The following is a 10,660-nucleotide window of genomic DNA, read 5'->3' on the forward strand; positions in this document are numbered from 1 at the left end:
GGCCTCCCCCCCCCAGTCGGGGCCGGGGAGGCGCCTGTCCCCCACCTCCCCTTCCCCCCCCCCCCGCCCCCCCGGCCCCGAGGGAGGGCCGGCGAAGTTAGGGCGGGGACCCCCCCCCGCGCCGCCCGCCAGGCCTCGGCCCGGGGCGCGTGACCCCGGGCCCGGGAGCGCGCCACCAGGCCGCCCCGCCCCGCCAGAGGATGCGCGCGCAGCCGCCAGAGCCACGGCGGGGACGGGACGTACCAATATGCGGGGGGGGCGCACCATGTGCAGGGCCACCTCCAGTCCCCTTCCTGCTTGTCTACAAGAGCTCCCCTCCAGTAAAAGGAGTGAATTCTCTGCTTTAGTTTAGGGCAGGTGAGAAGGAGGTGCCTCAGCAGCTCCCGGAGATTGCACTCACTCTCCTCCCCCATTAAGGCCCCCGGAGACCGGCAGTGGAGCGGTCCGCAAGGGTCCGCACGTCCCCCGGCGCCCCGCCCAGGCCCCGCCCCTAAGTCCTCGGCGGCGCTCCCGACCTGTCTGTTCTCTCCACTCGTTTTTTTTAAATTGTTGACAGTATTACAAATGTCTTCCACTCCCCCCACCCTTTGCCCCCCATCACCCCGCCCCCGCCCTGCCCCAGGCCTTCACCACACTTGTCTGTGTCCATGGGCGATGCATCTCTGCATGTAAGGTCTTCGGTTCATCTCTCCCCGGCCCCCCACCCCGATCTGTCTCTCTCCACTCTTACCTGGTGGCTGTCTCGCGGCTCCAGCTTCCCGCCGCTATGGTTCCGTCGCCTTTTCATTACTTTCCATGTTTCGTTTCTTCCTGGTTCCACAACCTACCCTCCTGCCTACACAGTCGCGCCACACTGGCGGCAGAACTTACGCTGGGAGTGAGCCTCTGTCCCGGTGAAACCAGCGTGGCCTTTGGGCCCAGAGTCTAACCAGCTCGTCCTTGGACCCGCCCCAAGTTATTTGATGTCACCGAACCTCAGTGGTTCAAACAGAAAAAGGGAAAAAATGATTTCTATTTAAAAGGTTGTCGTGAAGCATAAATATGATATGCGGGGAGTTGTAAGAAACTACTTCCTTCTCACCTAAGTTCTACCTGAGCCAATCAATTGAACAGACAGACCAAGAGGAGAAAATGTCCAAAGTTTATTAGGGATCCACATGCAGCGGCGCCATGAGATATGAGACCCAAAGACACATTAGGCAAGTGAGGTTTATGTGCCATTTTGGATAAAAGAGAAGGGGAGGGTGGGGCAGGAGGGTGGGATTTCACAAGGAACGCGGGCAATCCACAGGTGGGCAACAATGGGCAAACCAGTTCTTTCTGGGCAACCCAGGCCAGTGGGATCCAGAAGGGAGTTTGACCAACCAGGCTTTGCTAGATTTCTTCCTATCCGCCCCCTTTTAATTCATAGGTGCTCAGGTGACATTACTAAGGATGCCTTCCTGCAGCAGGTTTTTCTATCTGAATTCCTTTAGGCCAGTGGTTCTCAACCTTCTGGCCCTTTAAATACAGTTCCTCAGGTTGTGACCCAACCATAAAATTATTTTCGTTGCTACTTCATAACTGTAATATTGCTACTGTTATGAATTGCAATGTAAATATCTGATATGCAGCATGGTCTTAGGCGACCCCCGTGAAAGGGTCGTTCGACTGCCAAATGGGGTGGCGACCCACAGGTTGAGAACCGCTGCTTTAGGCAGAAAGGGGGAGTGTCAAAGATTCTAAGCTTTTTCTTTTCTTCTTCTTCCTCTTCTTTCACCAGCTTAAAATCAATATTCCATATTTTGGGGTGGCAAAACTTCAGTCCTCCTCAATACTTAGTGAAAAGCACCTGCCCCTAAGTGACCATTCGAGGACTGTGACTTCTATATAAAATAATTACTATTAGCTGTTAGCTCATCTCTTTAATCAACATCCTTACTATCACTTTAGCTAACAAAAGGGGCCCTTAATGATACCTGAAATTCAAAAACACTCAGTACTGAACTTCAGGAGAAATACGCCCTTTAGAGACCTTTTTACTTGATTTTCACAAAGAAATGCTGTGAAAGTGTGGTCGTGTTCAAACAGTTTAGCTTTCTGCTTTAGCTGGAACCCAGGTCTTGGTGAAAGCATTGGTTCCTAAGAAAGTCGGTATAGGAAGGAGGGTGGAGAAAGAAATCTCATTCTACTTTGCTCTCCATTGTTCCATTTTTTACTTATTCAAACCAAGAATCTGTATGCTCTTAACAAGGTAGAGTAAATGATTTTTCATTCAGCAAATAAGATGTCCTGTAAACATTGAAGGTTTCACTGAAATGAGAGTTCTGTGGGAATGGAATGGGAGTCTTGCAGTTTGGTCCCCAACCACAGCAGCACCACTGGGGATCATCACCAAGCTGGCCTGGTCATGTTGAAGGTTTTCCAACTTATTGGTGATTTCACATGTTTTGCTTTTGATCATGGCTTTGGATTTTATTAGATCTTATTTACATAAGGAAAATAATCTATTTAAAACTGAAAAGGGGGGAGGGAAAATGACCATCAAAAGTCAGTTGGGCCCTGCTGGCGTGGCTCAGTGGTTGAACGTTGACCTATGAACCAGGAAGTCAGGGTTCGATTCCCGACCAGGGTGGGTGCCTGGGTTGCGGGCTCAGTCCCCAGTGTAGGGCATGCAGTAGGCAGCTGATCAATGATTCTCATCATTGACATTTCTATCGCTCTCTCCCTCTCCCTTCCTCTCTGAAATCAATAAAAATACTTTTTTTTTCTAAAAAGTCAATTAGCTCAGGACCTTTTTTCTTACTCGCTGCTAAAGGTTCCAAATCTCAAGACTCCTGCGGCCCCCACAATACGTTGGACCCAGAGGCTTAAGCAATAACAGAAGTCATTTGTCTCCATTTGGATGTTTTCCCAATTTACACAACAAATATGCAGGAAGTTCTGATTATTTATGAGGTAACTTAATATTGACATGTTATTAAATGACCTGACCCTCCTCTGAGCATTTGGAATTGCACATCTAATGACGGCAGGATAACTCCCCTCCCAAGGCTAGAAGGTTGGTAATCAACAGTTTTCCTCGGTAAGATTGATTTCCTTCAAAAAGAAATTCAAATCAATCGACTGTCTTCTCACCGTCTTGTACATTTCCTGAACTGCGTGCAAGAGGATTTCACGGAGAGCGAGATTTCTATGGCCTTTTTTATGCTGAGCAGGCTGAGCTCCGGAGACGCACTGCCTAAACCCATTACACACAGATCACCTGACGCCGTGACTGCGTTTGTGATGCTAGATTAATTTACCCACACCCCAGGTCGGGAGAAAAACGACTTTACACATCTTCTTTGCACTAGCAAAGAATGTGGAGATCGTTTTACAGGAAAGAGAAAGACAGGTCTGTACTGGAGGCCAGCCCTGGGCAGATACGGATGCCACCTTCCCTGTCATTCAGCAGCCCCTGCCTGAGACATGAAAGAAAGCCAGCGGCCTGAAAGAGAATGATGAGGAGTTGGGGATATTCACAAAGGGCAGTAACTAACGACTGAGTAATCTGAGGCTGGATGGTCTCACAGAGAAAGCATTGACATGAGGATTGGGAACCCTGTCCAGTATCGTTTATCCCCAGATCCCGCGTTCTCCTGCTGTCTGCTCTGTGAACTTGCGCCAAGCACTTGGTCTCTACGGTAGAATTTCCCCTTCTTCCGAGAGGAAAAATGAGCGACAATGTGTCGAGGTCTCTAAGGGGCTGGCATTGTTAGAGCGAATTCTGGCAACTTCCACAGCTCTCGCTTAGGTTCGAACAAAAAAAATGTCGCCATGATGTCTTAACCGTTGCCTGGAGGATTTGGTTTTAAGTCCTGAGGGCACCCAACACAGAAGGCGGCTCTGACCCCACCAGCCTCGGACGTGCTGGAGGTCTTCTGTTTGGTCCTATTGTCCATAAGGAGTATGAACTAGGATGAGTTTCCTCATCAGAAAAACAGGTATAAATATCCCATAGGTTGCCAGGTTGTTTTGAGAATATTAAGTAGATACAGCTCCTTGTATAGAGGCCAACAGAGTAGGCATACCATACATGACCCTTCTGATTACGCATCAGCTTGGTTTAGACCAGTGCTTCTCAACCTTGGCTGCACATTAGAATCACCTGGGAATCTTTTTAAAATCCTGATTTCTGGGCCTCATCCTCCGGAAATTCTGTTTCTTTGTTATGGGGTGGGGCCACAACATTAGTAACAAAGAAACAATTTCTGGAGGATGAGGCCCAGAAATCAGGATTTTAAAAAGATTCCCAGGTGATTCTAATGTGCAGCTAAGGTTGAGAACCACTGGTTTAGACACCCTCCATTCCTGATCAATTGTGAATATTTCTCTTTTTCTTAAATGTATCATTATTGTTGGAAAGTATGACAAATGTCTGCTTTGTGTGTTTTTTCTGTTGGTTCCCCCCCCCCATTGACTCCCCTCTTCCCCGCGCTCGCCCCTCCCAAGCCTTTGCCACACTATTGTCTGTGTCCACGGCCTATGCCTATATGCAGCGAATATTACTTATCACACAGTAAAGAATGTTATGGAAACCAACTTGCATCTTGGACAAATTACTGAACATGCTTTGTGCATCAGTTTTCTCATCTGTGAAAAAGTAACAATAGTACCTATTTTCTGTGACTATTGTAGGATAACTGAAATGATGCATGTGAAGAGCTTAGCCCAGAGACAAGGACACGATAGTAAAAATTAACTACTATTATTATTTTTATCATCACAAGCATCATCATGGTAAGAATCACTGTGAATTCTCCTCCTACGGACCAACATTTTCCCTAATTGTTTTAGTTGTAAGCAACTGCCATGCTATATGAGCAATGGAAGACTGAGTGCGTGTGATTCATTGGTTTGTGTTATAATCTTTCCCGTGTCAGCAATAAGGATCATACTCGCTCTGCATATTGATATTTATCTATAAATGCCATAAATTTAGAAGACTGTTGTGAGGATTAGATAAGCTGGTGAGCATTATAGCGTACTCATTAACAAAATAAACACATCATATATAGAAAGACAAATCCAATGAATCATTATCCTAGGCCTTGCTTTTATAATACCTAACCAAGTGTTTTCTCTTCATTAGTCAAAAGTACTTACAGAAGAGCATCAATGCTGACACTCTTTAAGACAATGGTCTGTCCTGGCTGGTGTGAGCATCGACCTATGAACCAGGAGGTCATGGTTTGATTCCCAGTCAGGGCACATGCCCGGGTTGCAGGCTCAATCCCCAGTAGAGGGCGTGCAGGAGGCAGCCGATCAATAATTCTTTCTCATCATTGATGTTTCTATCTCTCTCTCCCTTTCCCTTCCTCTCTAAAATCAATAAAATTATATATATATAAGAGACAGTGGTTCTGAACTGGACACTCTAGAAGTTCAATACTGAGCCAATGATTGAGTCCGGCTCCTCCTGGGCCCTTGACAAGGGGCTTCCACCTTGATTAAAGCACTGTGCCCGGGCAGATACTGTGCTTCGCACCCTTTACCAATGCCCACGAGCAGGGCAGTGGGGCCTTGCCATGGAGGGAAGGGATGACTTAAGGCTGAAATAAAGCAAACCAACACAAAATGTCTAGATCAGCGGTTCTCAACCTGGGGGTCGAACGACCCTTTCACAGGGGTCGCCTAAGACCATCGGAAAACACATATATAATTACATATTGTTTTTGTGATCAATCACTATGCTTTAATTATGTTCCATTTGTAACAATGAAAATACATCCTGCATATCAGATATTTACATGACGATTCATAACAGTAGCAAAATTACAGTGATGAAGTAGCAACGAACATAATTTTATGGTTGGGGGTCACCACAACATGAGGAACTGTATTAAAGGGTCGAGGCATTAGGAAGGTCGAGAACCACTGGTCTAGATGTAACCGCTGGACCAGTTGATGAGATGCTGAGAGACAACAGACCAAAACCGTAAGCCATGCCTCTTATGGACCCTTCTCTCCCAGGCGTCAGTGTCTCACACGCCTGGTCACCAGGCATGTAATCTCGAGGGGCCCTTCCAGACCGAGAAGGCTGGCTTTATCGTCCTCTAACACAAGAAACGTGTCAAGGCCTCTTTGAGATGTTCAAGCCATCTGGATTCCGTGAGCCACGTGGTCCATCTGCAGCGGAAGTCACCAGTAAGAAGGTCATTCTCTGGCTTCTCTTTCCAGCAACGTCAGCAGCCACAGTTTGGAGCTGTAGCCCCACGTTTTTCCTCTAGAGCCTGGATCCATGCATTCTTCCGTCCTAAGGCTGCCCCAGAGATGGCTCGGAGGTACTGGACTCCACGCACTTGGGAAAAGGAGCCCAAGGCACGAAGCAGTGGAAGAGATCACCTTCCCTCTTCTTAACTCTTCCTCTCTCTTTCTCTGCCTTTAAACACTGAAATGGCCAGAGTTCTCCTCTTTAATCAGCTTGCTGATGTTTAAGTAGAATGAATTGACTCAGTGGCGTTTACTAAGCACCTACAAGATATTATCAAGCAAAATGAAACATTTCTACGCTTCTTGGGGTTTGCCTCCTGCTTTCCGGGCAAGGTCAGTATATACCTTCCCACCGTTCTGTTGAGTAGCCAAAGACCAGGCAAGTCAGCAAAGGCTGATCCAGCCTTTTCTATTTGTCCCTCGCTAGCTAGGCAGCTGTGGAAGAACAATAGCTTCCTGCTCTTGAGACACTTCGTCTTTTCGGTTAGATAAAATACACTCTGTAGTACCTACTAAGTGCCAGGCACAGAGTTGTAAGCACTTTCTATATGCGCTCACTTAACATCCCTGTGAAATGGGCATTATTAGTCCTACTTTACAAGAGGATGAGGAAACGAAGGCTCGGGGAGGCTGAGCAACTTGCCCAAGGCGACACAGCTACAGACCCCAGAGCCGGATTCAAAGCTGAGCAGATGAGCTTCAGAATCCGCCCATAACCCCTGTGCGATGCAGGCTTTCAGCTGGGACTCCACGACAATGAGAAAGCCAGGCAAGGCCGTGCATACACAGGAACTCTTCTCGTCATGGTGGAGGCTGAAGTTCGGGACTTAAAGAGCCAGGAAGAAACGGGTCTTGGAAAAAGAGGCACAGAAAGCGCTGGGTTGGACTGTTTGAAGGCAAACAGGAGGCGCGGTCCACATGCAGAATGAGGGGCAACCCGGACATCCGAAAAGAAGCAAAGAAATAGGCGGGAACCTTGCCTGACTTAAGAGCAAGGAAAAGCCCTGGCTGGTGTGGCTCAGTGGATAGAGCACCAGCCTGCGGACTGAAGGGTCCCAGGTTCGATTCCGGTCAATGGGTTGTGCCTGGGTTGCGGGCTCGATCCCCAGTAGGGAGTGTGCAGGAGGCAGCTGATCAATGATTCTCTCTCATCATTGATGTTTCTCTCTCTCCCTTTCCCTTCCTCTCTGAAATCAATAAAAATATTTTTTTTTAAAAAAAGAGCAAGGAAAATAGGAAAGTTCCTCTCTGCAAAACGATGGTGCTAATGGTAGCTCCCTCCTGGCTTTGTGAGGAGTCCAGCGATGCCTTGCACATAGAAGCTCCGCGTAAGTGTCAGCCATCCTGTTATTATTATTGTTCTTGGATGAACTTTTGCTGGGGGACTGGCTGGAGTGGGGAGACGGGAGCCTGACGTATTCTGGTGTCTTAGGTTAGTGACTGAACACACTGCAAACCTTTGTTCCCGGCAAAGCAACGCGGCGCTCTCATTTCAAACCCACTTGTAAACTCTGCAATGGAAAAAACGGGCTGGCCCTTAGGGAACTCACTGTTAGGCCCGAGGCTCGGCCACACGCTCCCTAAATCTGCCGGCAGGAGAGCGGCAGGCCACCCAGCCCCCCTGGACGGGGAGAGGCCCTGAAGCAGGTGACCTCACGGGGTCCCTTGTAACCAGGGCGAGGGCCTGAGTCTGTGATCCTGTAAACATTGCACACCCCGGGCGTTTGTGTGGGTTGTTCTTTGTTCCGAAAAGGCCTGGGCCGTTTTGAGAAGTCTGCAGAATGTCAGAGAGCTGTCACTTCCAGCGTCACGGAACTCTGCTCCCCAGCAGATCCGCAAGGCAGAGCGAGGTACACGTCTGTGTGAGTCGGGGTTTATGTAACGTCCGCAGCCCTGGCAGGTTTTTGACGGATGAAAATGTTTTCGGCAAACAGAGCCCGGTCCTGTCTCGCTCCACGCTCCTTCCCTGCCAAGCGTGGAGCGAGCGGTTGGCAGAGGCCGCTCGCAACTGGCCGGGCTGATGAGATACTATCTCCATCTCCTTGTAACACAAAACATTTATTTTGCAGCAAGTGAACACCACGTGGAAAGGGGCCCAAGATTTCGGAGAGCCAGAGGCTGGGTCTGCCCCTTGCTGGACTGCCCGGTTGGTCGACCTTCTGCCTCTCGTGGCCCCCACAGCAGTGCCTGGGCTCCCCCTGACACATGTGCCATTAGGAAGGCAGTTCTAGGGGCGCCAAGCCACCCCCACCTCGGGCCCACAAGTCAGGGAAACTGCCCAGGCGGCGAGAGGACCGACTCTGAAGGGCAAGGCCAGATTTGATGACAATGTCCCCGTCCTGGCCTTCGCCCTCTAGGAATTCACTGGGGGACCCAAAGCCCCAGAGTATGGACTTAGCCCCCATAACAGCCTCTGTGGACTCAGGGGACCCAACTCCCAAGCAGCAAGATGATGACATTTCAAGACCTGTGACCACTGAGGAAGTCTCAGAGCAGACAGTTCCTGGCTGCCCTCGCCTCAGACCTCGGTGAAATGCTGGCTCTTACCAGATACGTGCCCTGGGCGAGGTACTGCATCCCCATATCTGCAAAATGGGGATAATGGTAGTACCCACCCCCTCGGCTTTTGTGAATATTCAAACGGTAAGCGCAATACGCGCCATGACTACATGACGATTGTTGTGAAAGGCGAGGTCTGAGTATAGCTCCCTCTTCACAACCCGCAGTCATTGCCACCTGCTCCCGGCATCTCTCTGTGCCCAAGGCTGGGCCCAGGCTCTCTGTCCGTGAAGCCGCACCTTCCTCTCGCATCAGAGCTGGCACTGGGCTGTCTCTGGAGCCCCTGGGACTTATAACCCATGTCTGTGGTCCTGCTTCTTGCATGGGGCTCCCAGCACCAGCCTGGACCACTCAGCCTCAGCGGTTTTTTAAAACCCAATTACTGTCCAAACTCTTCCTTTTGAGGAAAGAGACATACAGATAAAAGCCCTGACAACCACCGTCCGGAAATAGTAAACGGAAAATGGCAGAAATAAACACTTTCAACCGTTTTCAACTGTGCAGTTTCTGAATATCGTGTTAGAATCTCGCACTGGCCTGCTCCATCCGCCCAGGAGGTGAATCACCCTGGGCCCAGTGTACCCACAGTGTACATGCTCCCCGCCCGTGAGTCACTTAGGGGCCATCTCGGTTGTCAGACCGACTGTCACCGTGGTGTCAGCCTTTCAAGTCACCCTTACAGTCGCCTAGCCCTACGTCTACGTCATCCACCTCATTTCATCTCCTCACGCAGGCCTTGTGCCATCTCACGTCATCACAAGAAAAATGAGTGCAGTACAGTAAGATATTTTGGGAGAGAGTCCATATCCACATGACTTTTATGATAGTACAGTGGGGCCTTGACTTACGAGTGTCCCGACTAACAAGTTTTTCGAGATAGGAGCCGTCTCTCGGCCGATTTTTTGCTTTGAGTTGCGAGCTAAAATCCGGGTTACGAGCCAGCTTCAGATACCCCACCACTAGTTGGCGCAGCGAACGTCACAGTGAACGCCACAACATCAGCCCAGCATCACGTGTCTCACTCGTTCACTTTAAGATTTGACATACGAGTAATTTGAGTTACGAGCCCTGTCACGGAACGAATTAAACTTGTAAGTCAAGGCCCCACTGTACTAGAGGCCCAGTGCATGAAATTTGTGCACAGGTAGGGTCCCTAGCGGCTGCTGGCCAGGGCCTCCCTTCCCCTAGCTGCCTGCCGCTGTGCTGGAATGGGCGGGGCTGGCCAGGGAGAGGAGCCACAGTGGTTGGCCAGCTCCATCCCCTGGACAGACTCCCGGTTGAGGGGACAATTTGCATATTAGGCTTTTATTACATAAGATGTTGTTATAAATGTTCTATTTTATTATTCGTTATTCTTCATCTCTTTCTGTGCCTGATTTATGAATTAAACTTTGCCATAGGTGTGTATGTATAGGAAAGAACGTAGTATGCATAGGGTTAGGTACTATTTGTGGTTTCAGGCATCCACTGGGGCCTTAGACATAAGGGGGGACTACTGTCCTTTCAGGAGCTAGTCCCAGAGGTGATTTACAACCAGAAAATGTGCCAACTCCTCGTTTATTTCTCATGTCACTCTGGCTTATGAGTGCTGTTTACATCCGTTTCTCAATCTGAGCACAATCCATGTGTTGGACCAGATGACCCTTTGTTCCAGAGGGTGCCCTGTGCAGGGCAGCACGTTCAGCAGCATCCCTGCCCTGCCCCCCTCCCCCCCCCCCCGCCCCTGGCCACCAGAGGCCAGCAGCACTCACTCCTCCCGTTGTGACCATGTAAAATAGCAAATAGCTCTGGACCAGTGGTTCTCAACCCTCCTAATGCCGCGACCCTTTAATACAGTTCCTCATGTTGTGGTGACCCCCAATTTCAT

The 10,660-nt window shown here is 49.4% G+C and overlaps 1 protein-coding gene across 1 annotated transcript in view; it reads right to left on the reverse strand.

The window, feature by feature from the left end:
- The window catches only part of CDON (cell adhesion associated, oncogene regulated), a 76,503-nt gene extending 75,754 nt beyond the window's left edge, over nucleotides 1-749 (reverse strand). The window contains exon 1 of the mRNA XM_006101764.3: nucleotides 731-749. The gene's annotated coding sequence lies outside the window, so the exon portion shown is untranslated. The remainder of the gene's footprint in view (nucleotides 1-730) is intronic.
- Between the last annotated feature and the right edge of the window lie 9,911 nt (nucleotides 750-10,660).

Source organism: Myotis lucifugus, unplaced genomic scaffold (genome assembly GCF_000147115.1).
Source record: "Myotis lucifugus unplaced genomic scaffold, Myoluc2.0 scaffold_382, whole genome shotgun sequence".
Lineage (NCBI taxonomy): Eukaryota > Metazoa > Chordata > Mammalia > Chiroptera > Vespertilionidae > Myotis > Myotis lucifugus.